The sequence below is a fragment of the Eucalyptus grandis genome, chromosome 10 (assembly GCF_016545825.1).
Source record: "Eucalyptus grandis isolate ANBG69807.140 chromosome 10, ASM1654582v1, whole genome shotgun sequence".
Lineage (NCBI taxonomy): Eukaryota > Viridiplantae > Streptophyta > Magnoliopsida > Myrtales > Myrtaceae > Eucalyptus > Eucalyptus grandis.
The window spans coordinates 31,217,832-31,240,350 of record NC_052621.1 but is presented as its reverse complement, the minus strand read 5'-3'; the positions used below and the strand labels follow the sequence as shown (position 1 = coordinate 31,240,350).

The 22,519-nt window shown below is 40.3% G+C and overlaps 1 long non-coding RNA gene and 2 pseudogenes across 1 annotated transcript; all 3 read right to left on the bottom strand.

Moving 5' to 3' along the window:
- Positions 1 to 1,652: 1,652 nt before the first annotated feature.
- Positions 1,653 to 1,938, bottom strand: LOC120289026. Its single transcript, XR_005546964.1, has 3 exons — positions 1,918 to 1,938; positions 1,747 to 1,842; positions 1,653 to 1,669 (listed from the first exon to the last, which is right to left on the bottom strand). It is a non-coding gene; the product is annotated as an uncharacterized LOC120289026 (long non-coding RNA).
- Positions 1,939 to 1,941: 3 nt separating this feature from the next.
- LOC104429495 lies at positions 1,942 to 7,502 on the bottom strand (annotated as a pseudogene).
- Positions 7,503 to 11,494: 3,992 nt separating this feature from the next.
- On the bottom strand, positions 11,495 to 21,660 carry LOC104423988 (annotated as a pseudogene).
- Between the last annotated feature and the right edge of the window lie 859 nt (positions 21,661 to 22,519).

Genomic DNA, 22,519 nt, shown 5'->3' with positions numbered 1-22,519 from the left:
AACCCCTCAAGATGAATAGAACCCTGAAATCCAGGAAACAGCCCCTTACCTAGGCAACATCGCCGTAATTTTTCAGCTTGAACACACACTGATATCGAATTTGCAGTGCTTGGTCGAACGACTTGCAGACAACATTGAAAGGGCAAAGAAAAGGAGAGGAATACAAATTACGCTTGCATTTGCAACGTAAAACGAAGGACAATCACATGAGATTAGAGAAGAACTGAGTAATTAGTAAAATGACACTCTTCTTTCACGGCAGAAAGTACGAGCGATCATCTTCCTCTTCCTCAGAAGCTAAAAGATGGTTTCTGATAATGCCAATCAAGATGGAAATCACGTTCCTGAATAGATTATGAACGAATTTTGTCACCTTGATGATGACCAGAGTCATGCAAACATTTGGAGTTTTCTATTGCCCCTGCCCTGGGTCAGAAAGATTTTGACACTCACACCATCAAACATGAGATGTTCCTAGGTAAGTTAAAATGTTCATTTCCTTGATCTCTCGCAATTAATGCAACCTGGAGATGGGCACTCTTTGGGTAGTCCAAAGCAGAGAAGAAGAGAACTGCCAGGAAGGACACAGTTCTGTACATTTGAACTGGCGATCATCTGGGCGAGTACTCATTAAAGATTAATGTTGGACAAGTGCTCACTGAGAAACTTGTGAAGGCCGTTGTCAGATTGCTTTAATAAACTAAGCAAGTAATTGAACTACCATTCTTCTTCATTGATACTGTAAGTGCACCAGTAAGGAAAGCCAAAAAAAAACTGCACTTATTGGTTTCATCTTGAGCTAAATCGTACCGATTTGGGGCACTGGATAAAAATCTTTATGAAAAAAAAAAATGTTTGAAGGAGACTTTGAAAGTTAATTGATTACATAGAATGAGGCATAATGGACAATGCCTAGAATATGGGCAAGGAAGTAAAATTCCCATCGGACTGAGCTCAACAACGAGATCTAAGACATTGACAGGGCCCCCTCTTAAAGTGGTCGGTTCCGCTGTGGCTTCCCCTTCAACTTTCCATGTCATCCGCTTCATTTCAGACTTCTCTTGGTTCGCAGACAGACTCATTTCCTTTAGTTCCTTTATCTGTAGTCATGACCATATATATCAATGTTCATCAGTATGAGAAAGTACTTCGTGGTTGGCAGGCACTAAGGAGAGCCTCGGCATTAGTGTAGTAAAAGCTTTATGTACCGTTCTTCTGGCGAACATCTACTTCAGATCGACTTTAGCCAAGGTCAAATATTCAGCATCTTCACTAGGCTAGATATTTTCACAAAAAGAAAGATGGAAATGAACATGATATGGTATATATCAATCACCTCTCTTTTGATTGAAGTAGGAAAAAATGACTTGTGAGAGTGTCCAATTGATGGAAAGTGCGTCAGTAAGTGAATAGCCTGATGGAATTAGTTTAGTCAATCCAAGAAGCAATGCCTCCATAGTTAGATTACGGTCGTGGGTTTGCAAAGATTCATATTTCTGTTGATTCTAGGTCTCACATGGAGTTTTTATCACAGCACCAACGACATTGGATTCAAATGAAATGGATTGACAAAGCTCTTTTTTTTTTTTTTTTGGGGGCTAAAAGGGAAAATGATTCTCACCTCATAAAGATGTGCAAGACGTAGTGGTGCACTTCCATCATCCAACTCCTGCAAAAGAGAAAGGTCGATTAATCTCACAGGGGAAAGGAGGGAGGGAGAGATTATTTGAGACAAATCTGAATAACCTGCAGAGTGATCAAAGCAACATTCTGAGGTAAACTGTAACTTGAATTCATAGTAATCGCAATGGTAACATGAGAAGCTGTCCAGTCCTCCATCTTCTGCAGGGTCATTATCTTTTGCTCAGATAAAAACTTAAGCATAGACCTCAAAAAACTAATGCATTCAATCTCCACCTCATGTGCAAAAGCCAGAACAAAAGGTGAGTACACTTGTTGGCAGTTGTCCGTTGCCAGCGAGCTCCTGTCCCCTGTTTGTTGATGCCTATGTAGTGGTGTCCTCGTATCTGAAAATACATCACTTGGAAAAATGAACGAAGAGAAACAATTGGTTGTCCACAGAGAATTTCTGGCGACGTAACACACCATTAGTCCTTTGCACGTACTGTTATTTGCAATGCACACCATCTCGTCGAGAGCTTCCCCCACTCCTCTGCTGTCATCTTTTTAAGTATTCGCCTGGTGCATGAAGCAAGAGAAGGTAAAAGATTTCAACGCGAAGAAAGGAAGGACTCACATGGGGCAGAGCACGGAAAGGATGCGCCGAACCTGTGAAGCATCAACTCTATTTGCCCGTCTTTGATACTGGGTCCCCCAACCGCACGATCCACTAGGACCGAGAATTCGGTTTTGTTGTCCGTGGTGAAAATTCCAAGATTAATCTGAGGGCATAGTGTAGGAGTGAGGATCATTTTTTAGGGGAAAAATATATTCAGGAATTTACGCTATAGGTTGATATAATTTCATATGTTCAAGCACCGTATTGTTACTCGCAGTCGTTTAGTAAATCGTTATATTTAAAGAACTTACTGGATAGTAATTTCCAGCAACAGGTTGCGTAACAGTGAGGGACCGATCTGGTCTATAATCTTGCACCTGCATGAACCATAGTAAGCTATTTTGCGTCAGACTAGGACAAGTGATGAACGAGCAAGATGGCTGTTGTCTGACTTTACGCCGTGACTGGAAGAATATGTTGCACATCATTTCGCTGAAGATGTAGTTCAGTTGATGATGAATATGCAAATTCCAGCTAATATCATTTGATGTTAAGTGAACCAACTTTTCTTTGAAACGACCTTTGAAATGTGAAATTTCTGAAGAACATCACAAGCAATAACTAAACACTAGGATAGATGTTACTTAGTAGAGAGAGTTCGCATATGATAATAAGTCTAGCAAATCTCGCTCTCCATCTGCTAGTACTAATATTGAGATCATCTGTTGAGAATGTTGATAATTTTGAGAGATAAACAAAGGCGTCATCTAAAGGAAATGTAGGTTTCAGAGTTTACCCCCTTTATGAAATCCCTTCCATTAAAATCAGTGTAGAAGGTCTTCTCCGTGGCCATATTTGCCGTCATTTGCATTATCACCTCCTTTCCAACTCCATCATGTGTTGGAATTGGTCCTATCTTTAAAGTTCGAAGGAAGAAGTCTTAAGGAGGATTTTCTTGGAGACTGAAGATTAAATCTTTAATACGTAGACATTAGTGACGATAAATCGATGGACTTTGCATGCAAAGCATTGGAAATCCAATCAACTGTTTTATTGCTAAATCTACTAATTCTGTCATACGTTAAAAATCTTAGTTTACAAGGCAACAAATATAGAGAAGGTTGACTCACTGTGAATTCGACATCAGCATGCTCTGTCCTTGTATAATCTCGTGACCTGATTAATTTTAAAAAGAAAAAGAGATGTATGAGAATCAAGTCATTTATCTCATGTGTTCCCTTTGAGCCAGTCCAAAACATCATAAGATATAGCACTTCAGTAGCAGCAATGCATACCAGATGGGGCAAAAAGGGTTTCTCGAGAATGTCATGATAGCTTGCTCCAAGTGTTTTGGAATGAAGTTGGTCAATTGACATACTTGATCTAAATTAGCAATCAAGAAGGGGATATTATAGAAGTAAATTACTGTCCTGTTCTCTAACATCAAAATCAAAATCCTCATAATCGCTTGTTTACTAAGGTAGCAACCTTCAGACCTGAGCAGGTCCTTAAAAGGTTTAAGGAGGAAACAAGCGGGAGAACCGCCCTGGGGTGGGAGACCCCGCACTGTCCTCCGTATTCCCTTTCTATCGGGAAGATAAAGATAAACAAAGAATTAGGGGACCCTGCGGTGGGGAAGGTAGACTCCATGTCAGGGTATGCTTGCATGCCCTAACTACTGGGTAGGCTGGTATAGTAGCCACTCGTGCCTGGAGTGAGTAGGGGTGGATGAAAGGCTCACTGCAAACTTAAACTCAGATCAAACTTGAAAACTTGAGCAATTAACGTGAATGTCCAACAAACAATAAGCAAGTAGCATTTTTTCTGCATCAAGGATTCTGGTTAAATGAATGACATTTCTGATCAGTAGGTTAGCTATTCAAGCAAAATATTAACTACAATGCTTCAGTCTAGGTCTTTGCTGAAATATCTACATTCTGGACTTCTTTGGGTCCTTCAAGTATCTTGAGTTCCGTAAGCCCATGGCAACTAAAACCCGTAGGTTCTTGAAAAGAAAGAGAAACAGCCAGGCAAATCGTAGGGATAAGCAAGAACAATGTGTGCTTGGAGTTAATTTATCAAACAAGTGACCTGGTAGATCCATGAACTGAGTTGTTGATGCACTTCATCGACTAGTGGTCCCCGAACAACCTTCAGGGGTACCTGTGAGAGTAAAAATAGGCCATGAACTCTTATCTGTCCTATCTTGTTGTTAGGAAAGATTTAGTATATGACATCATCGAATTAATAGTATTAGTTAATGTTCCAAGAGTTACTTAGAGCATGCACAGCTGAGTAATACAGGCTGCTTACTTCTCTCGAAACAATAGTTGGAACAGCCCTATCTGGGCGGAAGATGTACGCACCAGAAGCCTGCAATAAAAGAACCCTGCTGAGCACTTGCAGTCATCTATCTAGCATTCCTGGGCTTGTGGTGTGAATAGGTCTAAATACCCATCTACATTGTGTCACAAATCAACCACAGAAAGAGCTACCTGAGAATCATCTGTATTGCTGATACTTGAGGCATAGTAGAGAGCTTTGTTGTACAGGTACATCAACCTGGTAAATGTGAGTCAGTCAACTAAATGCTATGCAGTGAATTTGGCATAGCTTCATAGTAGCATAGAAGAAACCCTTGTGATTGCACTGGAAGGTGATCCAATAGGTTAAGTAACGGAAGGACAAGAAGTGTTACATAGTAGAATATTCAATTCTTGTCAAATCCTGAAAAAACTAACGTTATTTTATTAATGGAAACGTCTAAGTTTTAGGAGAAATCCTCATCAAACTAGAATTACACATTCATCTCAAATCGTAGGAGGACCTTGAGGTGCTCTTACAACTTGAGACATACTCACAAAGTAGGTTAAGATGCCAACCACGAGACCCAATCCAAGAAGCAAAAGAAAAGGCAGAATGTGGAGATGAGAGTGCTGTAAACAGAGAAGATTGATTCAGCTGACCCTCACTTGACATTGAAGATATTACAGGTACATCATTCAATTGAGCAACCAAAATTATTATTAGGAAGTGTGATCGAAGCTAGGAAGCTGAAGCAGCCAAGTTGCATTCCAGAACTCATTTTAATCCTTGTAACTTGTTTGGTAATCGATGTGTTCGTCAAGGAGCTACACATTTCAATATCAGTTGAACAAAGTGAAAACTTTTCCAAGACTAAAAAACCTCACCCCTGTGAATGTAAACTCTAGATCATCCAAAGTTATTCCAGAATGTCTATATCATTCTTCATTCATCAAGAACCCACGATTTGCATTGTGTATCTAATCAAACAACTGTCATTCGCCACGAAACCGACGAGCACAACACAAACAAGTCCATAGGCTAAAGGATTTTGATATCAGTTGAACAAAAGTGGGCTATCCAAATTGTCACGATCAGGACGGCCCTGAAAATCAATTGCAAGGACCGAACAGGAAAAGATCAAAAGTCTCCAAATTACATGAATGCCCAACTGTCATTTGTTTGGTAAATTGAGTCCAAGCACACATTACTCCTGCTTATCCCTATGAGGCTATGATTTCCTCGGCAGTTTCTCTTTCTTTTCAAGAACCTATGGATTTTATATAATCCCTATGGGTTTTATATAATCCGAGGTTGGAGGTGATGGATGGAGACAGCATAAAATGCCTCATTTTTACATATGAACAGTACTTCCCTTTATGTAATTTGGATGAAAGTGAGGTTGGAGGTGATGGATGGAGACAGCATAAAATGCCCCATTTTTACATATGAACAGTACTCCCTTTATGTAATTTGGAATAGCATGAGGTTGGAGGTGATGGATGGAGACAGCATAAAATGCCCCATTTTTACATATGAACGTACTCCCTTTATGTAATTTGGAATAGCGTGAGGTTGGAGGTCAAACGGGGCTTTTTATACCGTCTCCATCCATCACCGACGTCTCTATCCATCAGTATCACCGACGTCTCTATCCATCACCGACGGGCCTTTTTATGCCATCTCCATTTATCACCTCCAACCTCACGCTAGTCCAAATTACATAAATGGAGTACTGTTCATACGTAAAAATGGGGCATTTTATGCCGTCTCCATCCATCCAACCTCACTTTCATCCTCTTCCCATTTCCACAAAAAGCTCTAAACCTGTTTCTCTTCCCTAAGCTACTTGCCAATCTCTCTCTCTCTCTCTTAATAGCTAGCCCATGTGATTTCATCCTCTTCCGCCATGTCAACCTGTATAAATAGCTAGCCCCACCCCCTCTTCACCTTCGCCCTTCCACTCCGAGTCCTCGCACTCTTTCTTTCTCTCCCCGCTTCTCTCTTTCCCTCTCTGCTTGTGAAACGAGCATTTTGCTAGCGAGCTCATTCTTGGCTTTGTTATCTGGATGGCTTCACCCAGAATCTCGACAGTTGCTTTGCTGTTCATCTTCTTGGTCACTGGTACGTTCAAGTGTTAAAAGAGCCTTCTTTTGTCATGGTCTTTTTGTTTTCCTCTCAAAATCACATAAATTTCAGTTTTCAAAAATTTTAGGTGCTTTCAGCTCGGGTTTGATCTCATGCTTGTTTCTTGAATTTGCAGGTGTAAATTCAGCAAGGTTAACCATACGGGTCAACTTGTGCAGCTTGATGGTCTGGCCAGGATTCTCTCCGGTGCCGGAGAGATTGTATGCCTTTCATTTCGCATTAGAAATCTAATTTCTGTCTTTCGATTTGAAGCGGAATGCTGTCAAGACAATATTATTTGATTGTCTCTACAGTGGGATTTCATGTAACCATCCAAGTGCTATGTAAGGATCATTCTTCGAATAAAATGGTCTTTGAAGTCGTCGACTGTCTGTCTTAAATAGGGTCCCCACTCGCTGGCCGGACGGCGACCATTTAGCATCTCACATGTCACTCCCCGACCATGGGGGCAATTTTTTTCCTACTTCCTTTCTTTCCGTCTTTCTTTGGTTTCTCTGTGCACCCTCTGGTTGCCTAGCATGGCGGAGATCTTGGACTTCTGTTGGCGGCAGCTGCCAACTTGCCACCTAAGGCTAAAGTCGTCATTGCCCGCCTCCTTGTCCAGCAATTGCCCGATGCCCCGCCTTGGGTCACCACGGACTTGCTCCGCTTGAACGAGATCATGTCCACCGAGGTCATGGCTCCGACGGGCGGACTCTCCGAGGTTGGCATAGAAGGGGTGGACGACACACTGCATGCCGTCGCGGGCATCTTGGTCTTGGCCCGCCACAACGCCGTTGATCTTGTCACCTCCTCCTTTGAGAGCCTCCATCGCTGGTCTCTCTCTTCTTTCTTTTGTCTTTGTGGTTTTCGGTCATTTGGGTTTTACCCTGGATTGTTTCTTGTGCTGATCTCTGGTTCTAGGGCTCCAGATCCTTCTTTTCTTGTCAAACAGACATTTCATTCATTAGTCAAAATTATCCAGTATGGCCTGCATAGAGGCTTCAATACGAAACACAACCCCGAAAGCGAGACCTAAATTTGAAAACCGGATCAACGGAGCATTGCCAATGATGAGCAAATGCCTCGACCCGCAAGAACTGATTTGTCACATTAACGAGGCGATAAGTCACCTCTAAATATCAACTATCACCACATTTACTCGGGTTTATAATTCTCGATTTGTGGGGTCTCCGGTGACTTTGATCACGTCGCGACTTCAGTGTGTGTTGATTCGTTCTGCCAGTAGACGACAAGCATGCACTACACGGTTCGGCGCATGTCGATTCATTTCGCCTTAAAGCTTCGCCCTTCCAACTGTTTTTTCGCTACGTTGCTATGATATTCTTGCTTTTTGTATATTTTTTTCCTGTTGAGGAGGACTCCTATTTATAGGAGCAAATGCAATTCCAATTGAAATTGTACGATATGAAAATGATGTAGATTTATCTCCTAATCTCTCGTGATTTTGTATTTATGAGAAAATCACTTTGATTTATTTTTCAATGTCCCTTGTTTTTTTGGATGTGGAAGATCATGTTAATTAATCTTCCGATCTCTTTTGATATTTTTTTTTCTTTTTTTTGCTCTTTTTTTTTTTAACTTTTACACACTTACTACCATACATATTTTACTACAAATATACATAATTGCATTGGCCTCTCCAATTGAAAGTGACCTACTCAACACCCCGCATCATCTCGAGCCATTTATGGAAGTAACCTCGTCATGGTTCAAAAAGGAACATGGACAAACATTTGCGCAAAATCGATGTGCACATGTCCGAGAGCACAAAATGTTAGCTTTATGATCCGCTTTCAATGAGGTCCACTACCAAATTCAAAGATACGAATATCATAGGAATTTGCAAACAAATTTGATTGTGCTATCGGAGCAATTAGACCTACTATAGCATTAAAGGATGCTGCTGCACTCTCAAACTCCCTAAATTACAGGCTACATTGACTTGACTCCAAAGGATGGGATGCCCTCCTCACAAAAAGAGAACTTGTGCAAGAGTAGAAAACCTCGCCCCGTGAATGTAAACTCTAGATCATCAAGAGTTATTCTAGAATGTCTATATCATTCTTCATTCATCAAGAACCCAAGATTTGCATTGTGTATCTAACCAAGCAACTGACATTTGCCGTGATATTGACAAGCACAACACAAACAAATAAAGTTCGAATAAGAATTGGGATACAACCTAATATCGATGCTTTTTAGAGGAATTGAGCCCTTATATTTAATAATAGACTTCCAAGCATCACCCAAACTTTCCCTTGTCACTGTAAGGTGAAAATCCCTGTTAGCAAAGAAAAAAAAAAAAAAAAAAAAAACGATCGGATCAAAGACACCTAAGTAATAAATCTGATCGATTAATGACTGAGTGCAAGATAAGGGTCTTGAAAAGTCAAAGGTGGAAAGAAAACATAAATAAAAGAAGTTTGAAAAGTCAAAAGAAAAAATATAGAAGAGACCACCGAGATAAAAGAAAGAAAGAGAGAAGACGGAGAGCAACTCGGGAAAGAAAGGGAAAGAAGGGAAGAAGAAGAAGAAAGGTGAAGAAGGGGATTTGGGGGCCCCCGCGGGCCTAGGGGGAGGGACGGTTGTGGGGCTTTTACATGTGCCATTATGGGTCCCTCATCAAGTTGATTCAACTTTGCATTGCTTTGATATGCGTTTGTGTCTAATCGGGTAGTCTTTTGAATTAGGTTGCATATATGAAGTTTTGTGAAAATCGAGCGTGAAGTTTGATTTTTAATTGTTAAGTTATGAAATTTCTTGGGAATGGTGAATTGTAGCGTTGCATTATCAAAAAAGTCTTAAACTTATTACAATTGTGTCAATTCAGTCATAAACTTTTTTTTTCCAATTTAGTCCTAAATCTTTTATAATTGTACCAATTCAGTTTATTTGGCCATAATTGGCCAGCCGGCGCTGACGTGGATGCCGGCGGGAGACAGCCAGCCGATAAGGCAATTTTTAATATTTTTTGAATTTTTAAACATTTTAAATATTTTTAAAATTTTTAAAATTCTTTTTTTTCCTCTTTCTCCTTCCTTTGGCCGGCGAGGTCTCGCCGACCTCGCCGACCACTAGCGAGGCTTACCCCGCCGGAGCCGGAGGCGGGGCGAGGCGAGGCCCCGCCAAATCTGGTGAGGTCAGCCTCACCGGCCACTAGCAAGGGCGAGGACCCACCGGATCCACGAGTCGGCCCTCACCAAGGCCGGGCGAGGCTGTTGTCACCAAGGGTTGTGGTGGAGGCGGAGAGGGAGACGATGAGGAGGCGGCGGAGGTGGCGGAGCGGCTGCGAAGAGGCAAAGGGCGATGCGGTTGTGGTGGTGGTGGCGGGAGAGCGAGGTGGGGGCGGAGATACGTGTACGAGTGTGGGGACGATGGCGACACGACAACAACAACGGGGATGTCGGGTTTCTCTAGCGTTGGAGCAACGCCCCATCTCCGCAGGCGCCGCCGCCTTCTCCTCCTCCTCCTCCTCCTCGTCCTCTCCCTCCCTACCTCCGTCGCAGCCCTTGGCGACGGCAGCCTTGCCCAGCCTTGGCGAGGGCCGACTTGCCGGATCTGGTGGGGCCTCGCCCCGCCTCGCCTCGCCAAAAATCTAAAAAAATATTTAAAAATATTAAAAAATATTGAAAAATTGCCTCACCGGTCGATTGTCCCTCGCCGACATCCACATCAATGCCGGCCAACCAATTTTAGTTGAATGGACTAAATTGACACAATTATAAAAGGTTTAGAATTAAATTGAATGGACTGAATTGGCACAATTACAATAGATTTAGGATTTTTTTGGTAATTCTCTCTAGGGTCACGGGGTTTGGCAATCATTGATTTGAATTAATGGTTTGGTTGGAGCAAAATTTTAGCATTTCGTGTGCGAGTTCGGGTTGTATTTAGGTTTGAATAATCGCTTTGGATCAACAATTTGTTATTGCGTGGGAGTTATTTTGTTAGCGTTGAAGCTTAGTTTAGATGAGCAGTAGTTAAGATAGCATTTTGCTTGGTTTCGATGCTCCTTCTTGCTTATAAGATAAGACCATAAGTATGTTGATTCAAGTGAGTTTTATTGTTTGGTTTGGGACATCTCCAAGTGAATGGTGTAATCTCTTTTTTGAGTTTGTAAAACTTATTATCTGAAATACTATGGATTATATATATTATGAATTACAAAATGACATTATTATTGCATAAAAAGTCAGATCGAGTATTTACTACCTATTAGAACTTTAGAATGGTTTGAGAATGCTTTTGAGAAAAATATTGTGAAAAGAGTATCTTTATTATTGTGTTACAAATTGGGACACCCGGACCTATGGAGTGCTAAAAGTTGGCACAAAAGGACAAGTGACACTTAAGTGCTAAAATCGGAATAAAATGGATCATTTAAGTGTCAATCGGGACAAGTGACACTTAAGTGCTAACTGTGAGCAATTTCTGGCAAAGTAAGTGCAAAACAACGTCCTTAGTGAAAACGACGTTGTTTTGCATGCCAATGCGGCTAAACAATGTCAAAATGACGTCGTTTTGGTGGTGACGTGGTAAATAATTAATATAATAATTAATTAATTAATTAACTTTAAAAAGGGGAGGGGAGAGGAGGAGGATGGAAGGGAGGCAGCTGGTGGTCTGAAAGCGGAGAAGAAAACTGCAGTTGAAGAACATGATTATGTACATTTGAACTGGCGATCCCGTGGGCAATTAATCGGGTTGTTTGCTACTGACCAAGTAAATAATCTTCAAAGAGTACTCGGTAAGAAACTTGCGAAGGCTGTTGTCCGATTACTTTTGTTAGCTAGGAAGCAATTGAAGTACCGTTCTTCTTCATTAATACTATAAGTGCACTTGTTAAGGAAGGCCAAGAAAACTGCACTTAATGGTCTCCTCTTGAGCTAAATGGTTACCCTCTGGGCATGTATGAAGTTAATCGATTAGATAAAAAGTGACATTATGTACAATGCCTAGAATTTCAGCAAGAAAGTGCGAATTTCCATGGGACCAAGCTCGACAATGAGATCTAAGACGTCCACTGGGCCGCCTCTTAAGGGGTCGGTTCTGCTGCTGCTTCCCCTTCGACTTTCCATGTCATCCGCTTCATTTCAGACTTCTCTTGGTTTGCAGACAGGCTCATTTCTTTTACTTCCCTTATCTGAAGTCAGTGATCACATATATCAATTACCAAATCATGTCATCAGTGTGACAAAACTACTTCGTCTAGCTGGCACATACTAAGAAGAGCAACGACAATGGAGCAGTAAAAGCTTTACGTACCGTTCTTCCTGCGAACATCCTCTTCAGCTCTACTTTAGCCAAGGTCGAATATTCTGCATCTTCACCAACCTAGATATTTTCACAAGCATGACGATGGAAATGAATAACACTATGGGGTATACATCAATCACCTCTCTTTGAGTGAAAACGGACAAAATCACTTAATGAGTGTGTCAAATTGATGGAAAGTGTGGTAGTGAGTGAATAGCCTAAAAGAAATGGTTTTGTCAATCCAAGAGGCGATGCCTCCATTGTTGGACTACAGTCTCCTGTGGGTTTGTGAAGATCCTTAATTCTGTTGATTCCAGATCACGCGTGGACATTCATATAATAGCCCCAGTGACATCGCATTCAAATGAAATAGACTGACGAAGCTCTTTCTTTTTGGGCAAAAAGGGCAAATGAAGTTCTTTTCTCACCTCATAAAGATGTGCGAGACGTAGAAGTGCACTTCCATCATCCAATTCCTGCGAAACAGAGAGGTCAGTTAATCCCAAAAGGAAGGGGAGAGGAAGAGAGAGGGAGAGTATCTGAGATAAACTCAATTACCTGCAGAGTGATCAAAGCGACATTCTGAGGTAAACTGTAACTCGAATCCATCGCAGTCGCACTGGTAACATAAGAACCTGTCCATTCCTCCATCTTCTGCAGGGTCATTCAAAGCTCAGGTAAAGGCTTAAGCATGGACCCAAAAAGCTAATGCACTCAATCCCTACCTCATGTGCAAAAGTCAAAACTAAAGGCGAGTACACTTCTTGGCCAATAGTCCGACGCCAGTGAGCTCCGGCCCGGGTTTGTTGATGCCTATGTAGTAGTGTCCTCGTACCTGGTCATACAACATCGCTTGGGAAAAATGAACGAGGAAAAACAGTTCTTCGTCCACAGATAAATGCAATGTACCGTTAGTCCTTTGCATGTGCTATTTGAAATGCACACCGTCTCGTTGGGAGGTCCAACCACACCTGTGTTATAGGGTATTTTCCTGGTGCACAAAGCAAGAGAAGTTAAAAGACTTGTAACACGAAGAAAGGAAGTAATGATATGGGGTGGAACACAGAAATGAGGTGCCACACCTGTGAAGCATCAACTCTATTTGCCCATCTTCGATACTGGCTCCTCCAGCAGCACGATCCACTAAGACCGAGAATTCGGTTTTGTTGTCCATGGTGAAAATCCCAAGATTAATCTGATGGCATAGTGTTGGAGGAGAAGATCATGTTTAGGGGACAAACATATTCATGAGTCCAGGCTATAGGTTGATGACGTTTCATCTATTCAAGGACCATATTATCACTCGCAAGCATTTGCTATATCATTAAATTAAGGAACTTACTGGATAGTAGTTTCCTGAAACAGGTTGGGTAACAGTGAGGGACCAATCTGGTCTATAATCTCGCACCTACAATAACGATTGCAAGCTTTCTGCATCAGCCTGGGACCATTGACGAGCAAGCAAGATGGCTGTTGTATGAATAAACACTGACTAGAAGAGAATAATATGTTGTACATCATTTTGGCTAAGATGTAACTTAGTGGATAATGGGAATGCAGATTCCAGGGACCATCTTTCAAACCAACTTTTCTTTTAAATGACATCTGAAATTTGAAATACTCGAAGAACATCATAAATTTATAACACTAGGGTAGATGTTTCTTAGGGGAGTGAGTTAAAAAACAGTAGTAAGTCTAGCAAAGTTTGCACTCCTCCTGCTTATACCAATATTCAGATTATCAGTCATGAATGTTATAAGGAAAGGTGGCATCCAATGAAAATCTAGGGTTTCGGAATTTACCCGTTTTATGAAATCACTTCCATTAGAATCGGTGTAGAAGGTCTTCTCTGTGGCCATATTTGCCGTCATTTGTGTTATCACCTCCTTCCCAACTCCATCATCTGTTGGAATTGGTCCAATCTTCAAAGTTCAAAGCAAGAAGTCTTAGGAGAATTTCTTGGAGTTTGAAGAGGCTGATACTACGGAGACAGTAGTGACAATAAATCCATTGACTTTGCATGCAAAGCATGGAAAATCCAATCAAATGGTTTGTTGCATTGCTCCGTCATCTGTAGAATATCACAGTTTACAAAGAAAGAAAAATAGGGAAGGGCAGCTCACTGTAAATTCAACATCAGCATGCTCTTTATCCTTGTGTAATCTTGTGACCTAGTAAGGTAAATCAAGGTAAAGTCAGATGTCTAAAAATCAAGCCAGTTGACTCATGTGATGCCATTATGCTGGTCCAGATCTTCATAAGAAGCACTTCATTAGCGGCAGTTCATACCCAGTGGGCCAAAAGAGTATATCAATAGTGTCATGGTTTCTTGCACCACCTGTTCTGAAATGAAATTATTTATTTGACATACTGAATCTAAATTTGCAATAAAAATGGGGCATAATAGAAGTAAATTAATTTCCAGTTCTCTGACATCAAATCAAAACCCTTATAATAGTTTGTTTGCTAAGGGAGCAACGATGTTCGAGTACAAGACCAAACTTAATTACTGGATATCATCACTTGGATCAAACTTAAAAACTTAAGCTACTAATGGGAATGTCCAACATGCAATGAACAGGTCCTCTTTTTTTTTTTTTTTTTTTTTTTTTTTCTAGTTCTAGGATTCTGGTTAAATGAACAACATTTCCGATTAGTAGCTTAGCTATTCAAACCAAATGTTAACTACTATGCTTCAGTCTAACTCTATGTTAAAATATCTACATTCTGGACATTTTTGGGTCCTTCAAGTATCTTGAGTTCTGTAAGCTGATGGGAACCAAAACCCATAGGTTCTAAAAAAGACAGTAAGGGAAACAGGTAAGCAAATCATCAGGATAAGAAGAATAATGTGCTTGGACTTAATTTATCAGACAAATAACCTGATAGATCCATGAACTGAACTGCTGATGCACTTCATCAACTAGTGGTCCCGAACAACCTTCAGGGGCACCTGCAAGGGTTGAAATGGGGGACAAACTTTTATGTGTCCAATCTTGTTGTTAAAATAGATTTAATGTACAATATCACTGAATGCAAGGTATTATTTAATGTTCCAAGAGTGAGCTGGAGTAGGCACAGCTGAGTAATGACAGGCTGCTTACTTTTCTTGAAACAATAGTTGGATGAGCCCCATTTGGACGGAAGATATACAAATTAGAAGCCTGCAATAAAAAACTCTGCTGATCATTTGCAGCTATTTATCTACCATTCCTTGGTTTGTGCTGTGAAAAGGTCCACATTCCGGTCTGCATAGTATCATAAATCAAGCACAGAAAGATTTACCGGAGAATCATCTGTACCGCCGATGCTTGAGGAATAGTAGAGATAGCTTTGCTGTACTGGTACATCAACCTGGTAAATTTGAGTTGAATAACTAAACATTCTATGTAGTGAATTTGGCATAGCCACACAGTAGCATGTAAGAAACCATTGTGAATGCTCTGTAACGCAATCAAATAAGTAAAAGTGATGAAGGAGACAGAGTGTTATATAACGCAGGACATTGAATCCTTGTCAAACCCTGAAGAAAAGCTAATGTCATTATATGAATCAAAACATTTAAATTTTAGGAGAAGTTCTCATCATTGTTTTGCTTTAGCCACTATAAATGGGCACTTTCTATTTGCTGATAGATTACATGACCCTTCAACCTAGAATTACACTTTCTTCTTAAGTCCTCAGAGGACAAAGAGGTGCTGGGAACATTGTAATATGAGAGATATTAAGAAAGTAGGTTCAGATGCCAACCAAATGAGATCCAATCCAAGAAGCAAAAGAAAGGCAGAATATTGAGATGAGATAGTGCTCTAAACAGAAAAGACGGATACAGCTGATCCTCAATGGAAAATGAAGATATAATAGGTACATCAAGCGTCCAAAAGTTATTATTTGGAAGACGTGATTGAAGCTAGAGAGCTGAAACAGCCAAGTTGCATTCCAGAATCCATTTCATCATAATAACTTGTTTGGATACCAGAAGATGTGTTTGTCAATAAGCAACGAAAGTGGTGTGCATGTAAATTTTAGATTTCAGAGAAACTGGTGAGTGAGATATTCATAAACATACTTTTCGCAGTACACAAAATAGGCCTTTTCTTAGAGCCAGTTACTTTGGCTTGTACAAAATCTTTGTAAAGAACAAGTTTTTGCTACAGAAAAGTCTCGAGTATGATTCTGGTCCAAAGAACTTTGAAGAAGTGGATGAGATTGATAATTTCAATGGATTTTATGCATGCACAGTGAAAAGGTAATAGAACAGTGAACACACTCTGGAACAAAATCTCGTTGCTAAACAAAAATTTGTAGCTTTCTCTAGACTCACCCCAGTTTTAGAATTGAACATCCGGACAAGTTGCCCGGAGGTTGACGAAAATAGCATCTTCAGATCACCTGGTCCAACTTCTATGGTATCATTCTGTGGATCGCCCAGTGTTGAAAGGAAACTAGTTTTACTTTCCCCTGCATCATTTTGAAGCCCAAATGAGGGAAAGTAAAATTAACTGAGTCGACGTGGCCCTCTGACGACTTCAAAGCTGTGTCAAATTAATCGTGCTGATTGGTTTTACGGCCTCAGAACCATGCACTTCGAATGGATTCTGAATAGTTTTGGAGAACGTCTAGGCTCATCTCCATTCCTCCATGATGCAGTTCGGGCCATGCAGATTCCTAAGGTTTTGAATTTTGACTCATTATTCATTGTGCTTCCTGTTCACGTAATCTACTCTAGCAAGCCTTGGCAGATGATATAAATATCAATCTCAGAGGCTTGAATGATTGTTGTCGAGAATCAAGTATGTCAAATACCAACCTTCTGTAGCTGCTTTAGAAATGAAGTATGTGTTCCAACCCAGCGGTGGTAATGAAACTTGAAATACAAGCCAGTACTTAGGGATCTGCTGTGGCGATAATCCCAAGTAGGCTTTCACATAGAAGTTCCTCAAGTTGATTGTGACATTATCCAAATCGATAAGTTGCGCTTCGACGGTATGTCCGGAAGAGTCACGGATGACGAAATTTGAATCAGTAACCTAGTGGACATTGTCATTGCCACATTATATTGAGGGGCAATTATTATTCTGTTGATGCATAAACTATTGGCACAACAGGAAAGAAGTAAAATACTCACGGGGATCCTTAAAATATCAGTTCGATTTTCCATCCAAGCGAATTATATGCTAGCACAACCTGATAAAGAAATTTTTTATTAGAACGTGCATATTTCTTTGAAGAATATACAGCATAAAACCCAAAAACTTACCAGACTCTTTCCGTCTGGAATATCTTCCTCTGTTGCTGGGCAGAAACTTATATTGAGTAAAGGGCACTGTAAAAAACGTGACGTAAGCAAGAGATGAATACAGGTCATCTTTAGTCTTTGGACAAAATTTAAGTCCCGATGAACCGACTAGCTTATATGATAGTTTGAAGAATGTTTACAAATCCTTTTTGTCGGAAATTGTAGGAATTGAGTTAAAACTTACCTGGTTAAAGTTCAAAACAGGCAATGAGCACTGACCTCCTGGTTTCTTACTAACTAGGCAGGAGAGAGCATTATCAACAACAGCTTCTGCCTAATTGATTTTAGAACAAAGGCATATAGAGATTAAATGAGAGTTCGGAACAAAGAATCCTGAAAGGGAAAATTCAATGGGACTTCATTTTCCGACCTCAGAAGCTCCAATAGCTAGGCGCTTCTCATAATCATTGGTTGTGTGCTGTTTGGCAGTACCGGTGAGAGCATCGTGATGTTGCACTAATCCTAGGGCATCTCCGAGCCTGTAAGTGCTAGGACCACTGGACCTGCGCCCCACAAGAAATTCAAGTTGGCGCGCTGCCTATATAGACAAAAGAGAGCACAGTCATGGTGATGTTTAATGGTGCTATACTTAGTACATATGTGGGATAGATGATATTTATCATAGAAGGAAGGGGGGAAAACACAATATCTTCTCAGACGTTCGTTTGAAGAATTAACCCTGCCCATGGCACATAAATAATTCAAGACATCACAGTTCATCCCTTTAGAAACTTAAGTTACATAGTTGTAAGCACGCATTGAATACAAAATAATTTAAGTCTGAGCATTCTACTTGGCTTACAAAAGCGCAACAACATGAAGAGATATACTGTGTTCTGTTATGGTATGAGCTTCAATAAAGAGAAACAATACCAAATAGTATCCACTAAGCATCCTAACATATCCTTTCAGGGCTGGCCGGCTAGTAAAAAAGCCAGTCCAGTAGGCATCTTTTCTATCTGCATACCTGTACACAGGGGCAAGTGTCAGTCATATATCAAGTCGATGGTGTTTGAAATAGATATATCACATAAAGGCAACTGAGATGGGTAAAAAAGAGATAGTTACGGTAAGTAATCGTCAGTTTTCAAAGGCCATGATACATTTGCTGCATTTTTGGCATCCATGTAAATAGATGGTGTAGAGTATAATGCATTCACCCGGCCATCCTGAGAGAGAAGAAATATCAGGAACAGGAAAAGAAAATTATGGCAAGTGCATTGGAAAAAAAAAAGGAGAAGAAAGGGGCAAAAACATATCTCTACTCTCCAGAGTAAGCTTAGAAAGTGTCATTTTAAACCAAGTGTTATTTCAGATTAATTGTAGATCCTTTTATATTACATCTCAGAGAAAAAGATACGGGTGGAAGTCTCCAGATTATCTGTGACTGGAAATGAGCTTTGCCAAACTTCAAGTGTTTTGATGCATAAACACTCGCATTTCACAATCATAAAAGCAAATAGTAAAGCAGGTAGTTTTACCTTGTTAACATAATGAATGAATTTGTCCATCTGCTTGAACCAAGACTCAGCGTACTGGTACACAAAATCATCACCCATGGTCCACATAATGTGATTTGTTCTTGTAACATTTGCCTGTTCATTGGGAAAAATGAGTTCCTGTATATGTACCTCAATGATGTTTATTCAAATATAATTATTTGATAATGGTCAGTTTCCATCTGAGACAAACCAAGATACAACAAACCTGTTGTCTGCAAAAAGCTAAGAATATACCTGTGTCATTGCAGCACCAATAAAATCATTCACTCTTTTTTCGACATTGTAGTCATACAGGAGATTATTATCCTGCAGTTTGAATATCTCAAATGTGAATCTGTCTGCCACAAAAAAGAAGCTTGAAAGTGATTAATTTGGTTGAATAACAGCACACACCTGAACAGGCTCAAAATCATTAGACACTTCAAAATTAAAACCTTCCGGTGGACTATAGTGAACGGGAAATGCATTTGCAAAAATCTACAAAGGCACAGACAAGCACATGATATTAATCTTTGGGGTGAAGTAACCAAGGAAAATGAAGGTAATGAGGTTGCTTCTGTTTCAAACCTGAGATGAGGAACCAAATGTTTCTAGACCCACGCCATATAACCTCGAGAGATTTATCATTCTTGCGATTCGCTCTGTCTTGATAGTCAATCCTCGCAAAATGCATTGAATCAAATCCAATCTGCAAAAATGGTGATGATCCTTTAATAGGAAATACAACTCAAAGCATGGAAAATTTATTGGGAAAAATACCATGCTGAGCAACTCTTTTTTCATTTAATGACATAGAAAGTTAGACAACATGATACTTCTCAAAGTCTAATGGTTGCATCATAGTGTGCAGACATCAAAACAAAAAAAAAAAAAAAAAAAACTCAGAGCTACACTTAAGACTGATTGGAAGGTGAAAACAGAAAAGGTCGACATTGAGAAAACCTTAGATAGAATCTTCTACCTCAGCTCCAAGTAGGTAAGCTTGCACGGCAGAATGTCCAAATGGATCAATTTGCCATCCAACTCGAGGAACTTTGTTGAATTGTGACTTTATCAGGCCATGACCCAGAGTTGTTTGGTCAATCATGTCGATGTAATGAGTTGTTGCCTCGTCATGCATACACCATCCGCCATTTCTGCAAATTGCCAACATTACTGTCAGGGCAGTAATGGTGCAGAAATTGCCATAGACCCCGTTAAATGCTTACTGACTGCATACATGAATTCAAATTGGCCAGCATTCACAAGTTTCCTCATTTGCTCTTGTGTTTCTGGACTTTGCTCTAACCACCATCTTTGGAAGAAAGCCTATTAAGTCATGAAATTCGTTAGTTACTCTATCAAGTTAAACTCGTTTGTAAGTGGACAGTGGAGGGAATGAGTGAAGGCCTGACGTGAAGAAGCAACAGCATAAGAACAACTGTTTGTTCACTGAAATTACGATTGTTTAACAATCGTGAGCAAAAATTAGTGAGGTACACTTTAAAAGAAGTAGAAGTTGGCTATGATCTGCATCTATCAAGATAAACAAGTATTACAAAGTGCATTATCTTACAAGCATAGCAAAGTATACAATTTCTTGATAAGTTAAATCTATTTTGGTTAAATCACAGTTTTCTCTACTCTCTTTTTCCTTTTTGGCCTCAATTGAGGGTAATAGAAGAGGACTCTGAGAATAAGCAATTAAGGTGCATGAACTGACGCTGATAAGATTAAGAGAACCAGTATGCAAGTCCACAAGAAGATGAATGCAAAAGTTGTGTAAAGATTGCATAGTCTTAGGCATCAAATTTTTCTTCTGTGTTCAGATTATTGAATGCCAGTTGTCTTTACTGCAGAATAACAATCAATATTCACGGGAAAAATGGTAACAGGTACTATCAAATGTAGTGTTCATGAAGCATAAAAGACAGGAAGCATGTGGCTACATAATCTCAAAGGTTCATCTTGCCGAAGTACATCTTCATTTTGCAACATGAAATTAAAAACGAGAATCATGTAATGGCCATTTTCAAGTTAAGTGGGACTGTAATGCTGAACTTCAATATCTTCTGTCCAGTGTGTCTTGGTGGCATGCCTGGAGGTTCAGTTGCTCTTCTAATGCAATTGTATTGCACCATTGCACAAAGATTTTGACTTCGTTATAGGCCAAACCGGTCAGTGTCTTCAGGTCATGCATAATGGATTTGCGGATTTGTCAATCATAACTATGAAAAGGATTAATATCACGATGCCAATTGGATTGAAGTTTGACCACAATGCTTTAGACCAGCGGAGTCGAGCTGATCAACTAGATTCAAACCTGAGAAATTGACTGATTGCAGAGAACTCAAAAACATGGTTTGAAGCTGATCAAAACAGAAACGAGCCTTCAGATATATGCATCAGAGACAGTCTAAAATTAACAGAATATACCATCTCGGCGAACACAAACTTCCTGTTGGGATCTCGCGCCAACGCTTTGATGACGGAATCAAGCACATTCTCAACGCAAGCACCCTGAACAACCAGTAACACACATAAGAACATTTTGCCATTCACATCACTGCATCATTATATATCAACTGAACAGTATAGCCGAATTTCACTCTGCTGTTCGAACCCAAAAATTTAAGGACCTGGATGGAGTTATTTGAGCCAACATAGTACTGATCGATGGTCTTCAACCATCCGACGTCATCGTGGGAGTGTGGGACCAAGTGCACGTTCAACTTCCCTTCCACAACCCCAGCAACAGTGTTGTACTTCACGTAAGCTCCATCCACTCCTCCATACAACCATGCGACCTCCAAAATCACAATCACAAAACAAGAAGCCACAAGAGTACCCATTTCAGCAACCCCAACTACTCTCTCTTTCTCTCTCTCAGTGACTGTTGACTTGATACGATTGATAAATGGTGAACTCACCAAAAGGTTGGACCAATGATTGAGTGATGGGTGGATCTCCGCCGGTTATATTGGACTTTAATGGACGGCCTGTAATTCATAGCGGTGTGTGTAGGATATTGACTCTTGACTGTGATTTGGCACAGATTCTGACCAAGTCTTTTTGCTTCATTCTCTCTTTCTATTAGTTAGAAGTGCAAGATACTTCCTTTGTGTTGGTGCAATAATTCAATAATTCAGCAAAAAGACTTGGGTAATTAAAATCCAGTGAGGCCAAAGTAAGAATTATGCCCCAGATTCACTTGTTTACGCAAACGAAACGAAAAAAAAAGAAAAAAGAAAAAAGAAAAAACGATCTTTTTCGATAAAAATGATTGTGTCCGGTCCAGTTATGATGGTCAGACTTCCTCTTTATAAACCTCGGCAAAGATCGAACACGTACTCATCGAACTTCATCTCTATCTATATGCAAGTCGGACCGCACTTTTCAACGAAAGAAAAAAGCAATCGTCCCGGGTATTCGACATGCTCGTAAAGGTGATCTTCTATAATTTCAGACAAGGGGTGTTGAGATATGCGAAGTGCGATCTGACAAAAACCAGTATAACAGTACTAAAGCAAGCATCTCCATTGAAAAGAAGTGGTCGCTGTGGGGACTTCGTCCAAGGCCAAAAGACGGGACGAAGCAGGCCAAGGAAGACAAAACGAAAGAGACAACTGGCAAGGGACGTCCGTTGAGACATTTGTCTGTTTCTTTTCGGAGCGGGACGAGGATACTGACTGACGCTTGTTGAGATTTTTCGCCATGGTCACTTGTGAACGTTGCTCGCTTATCTTGAATATTTTTTTTTTTCACTGATAATCAGTCTGTCCATTATAT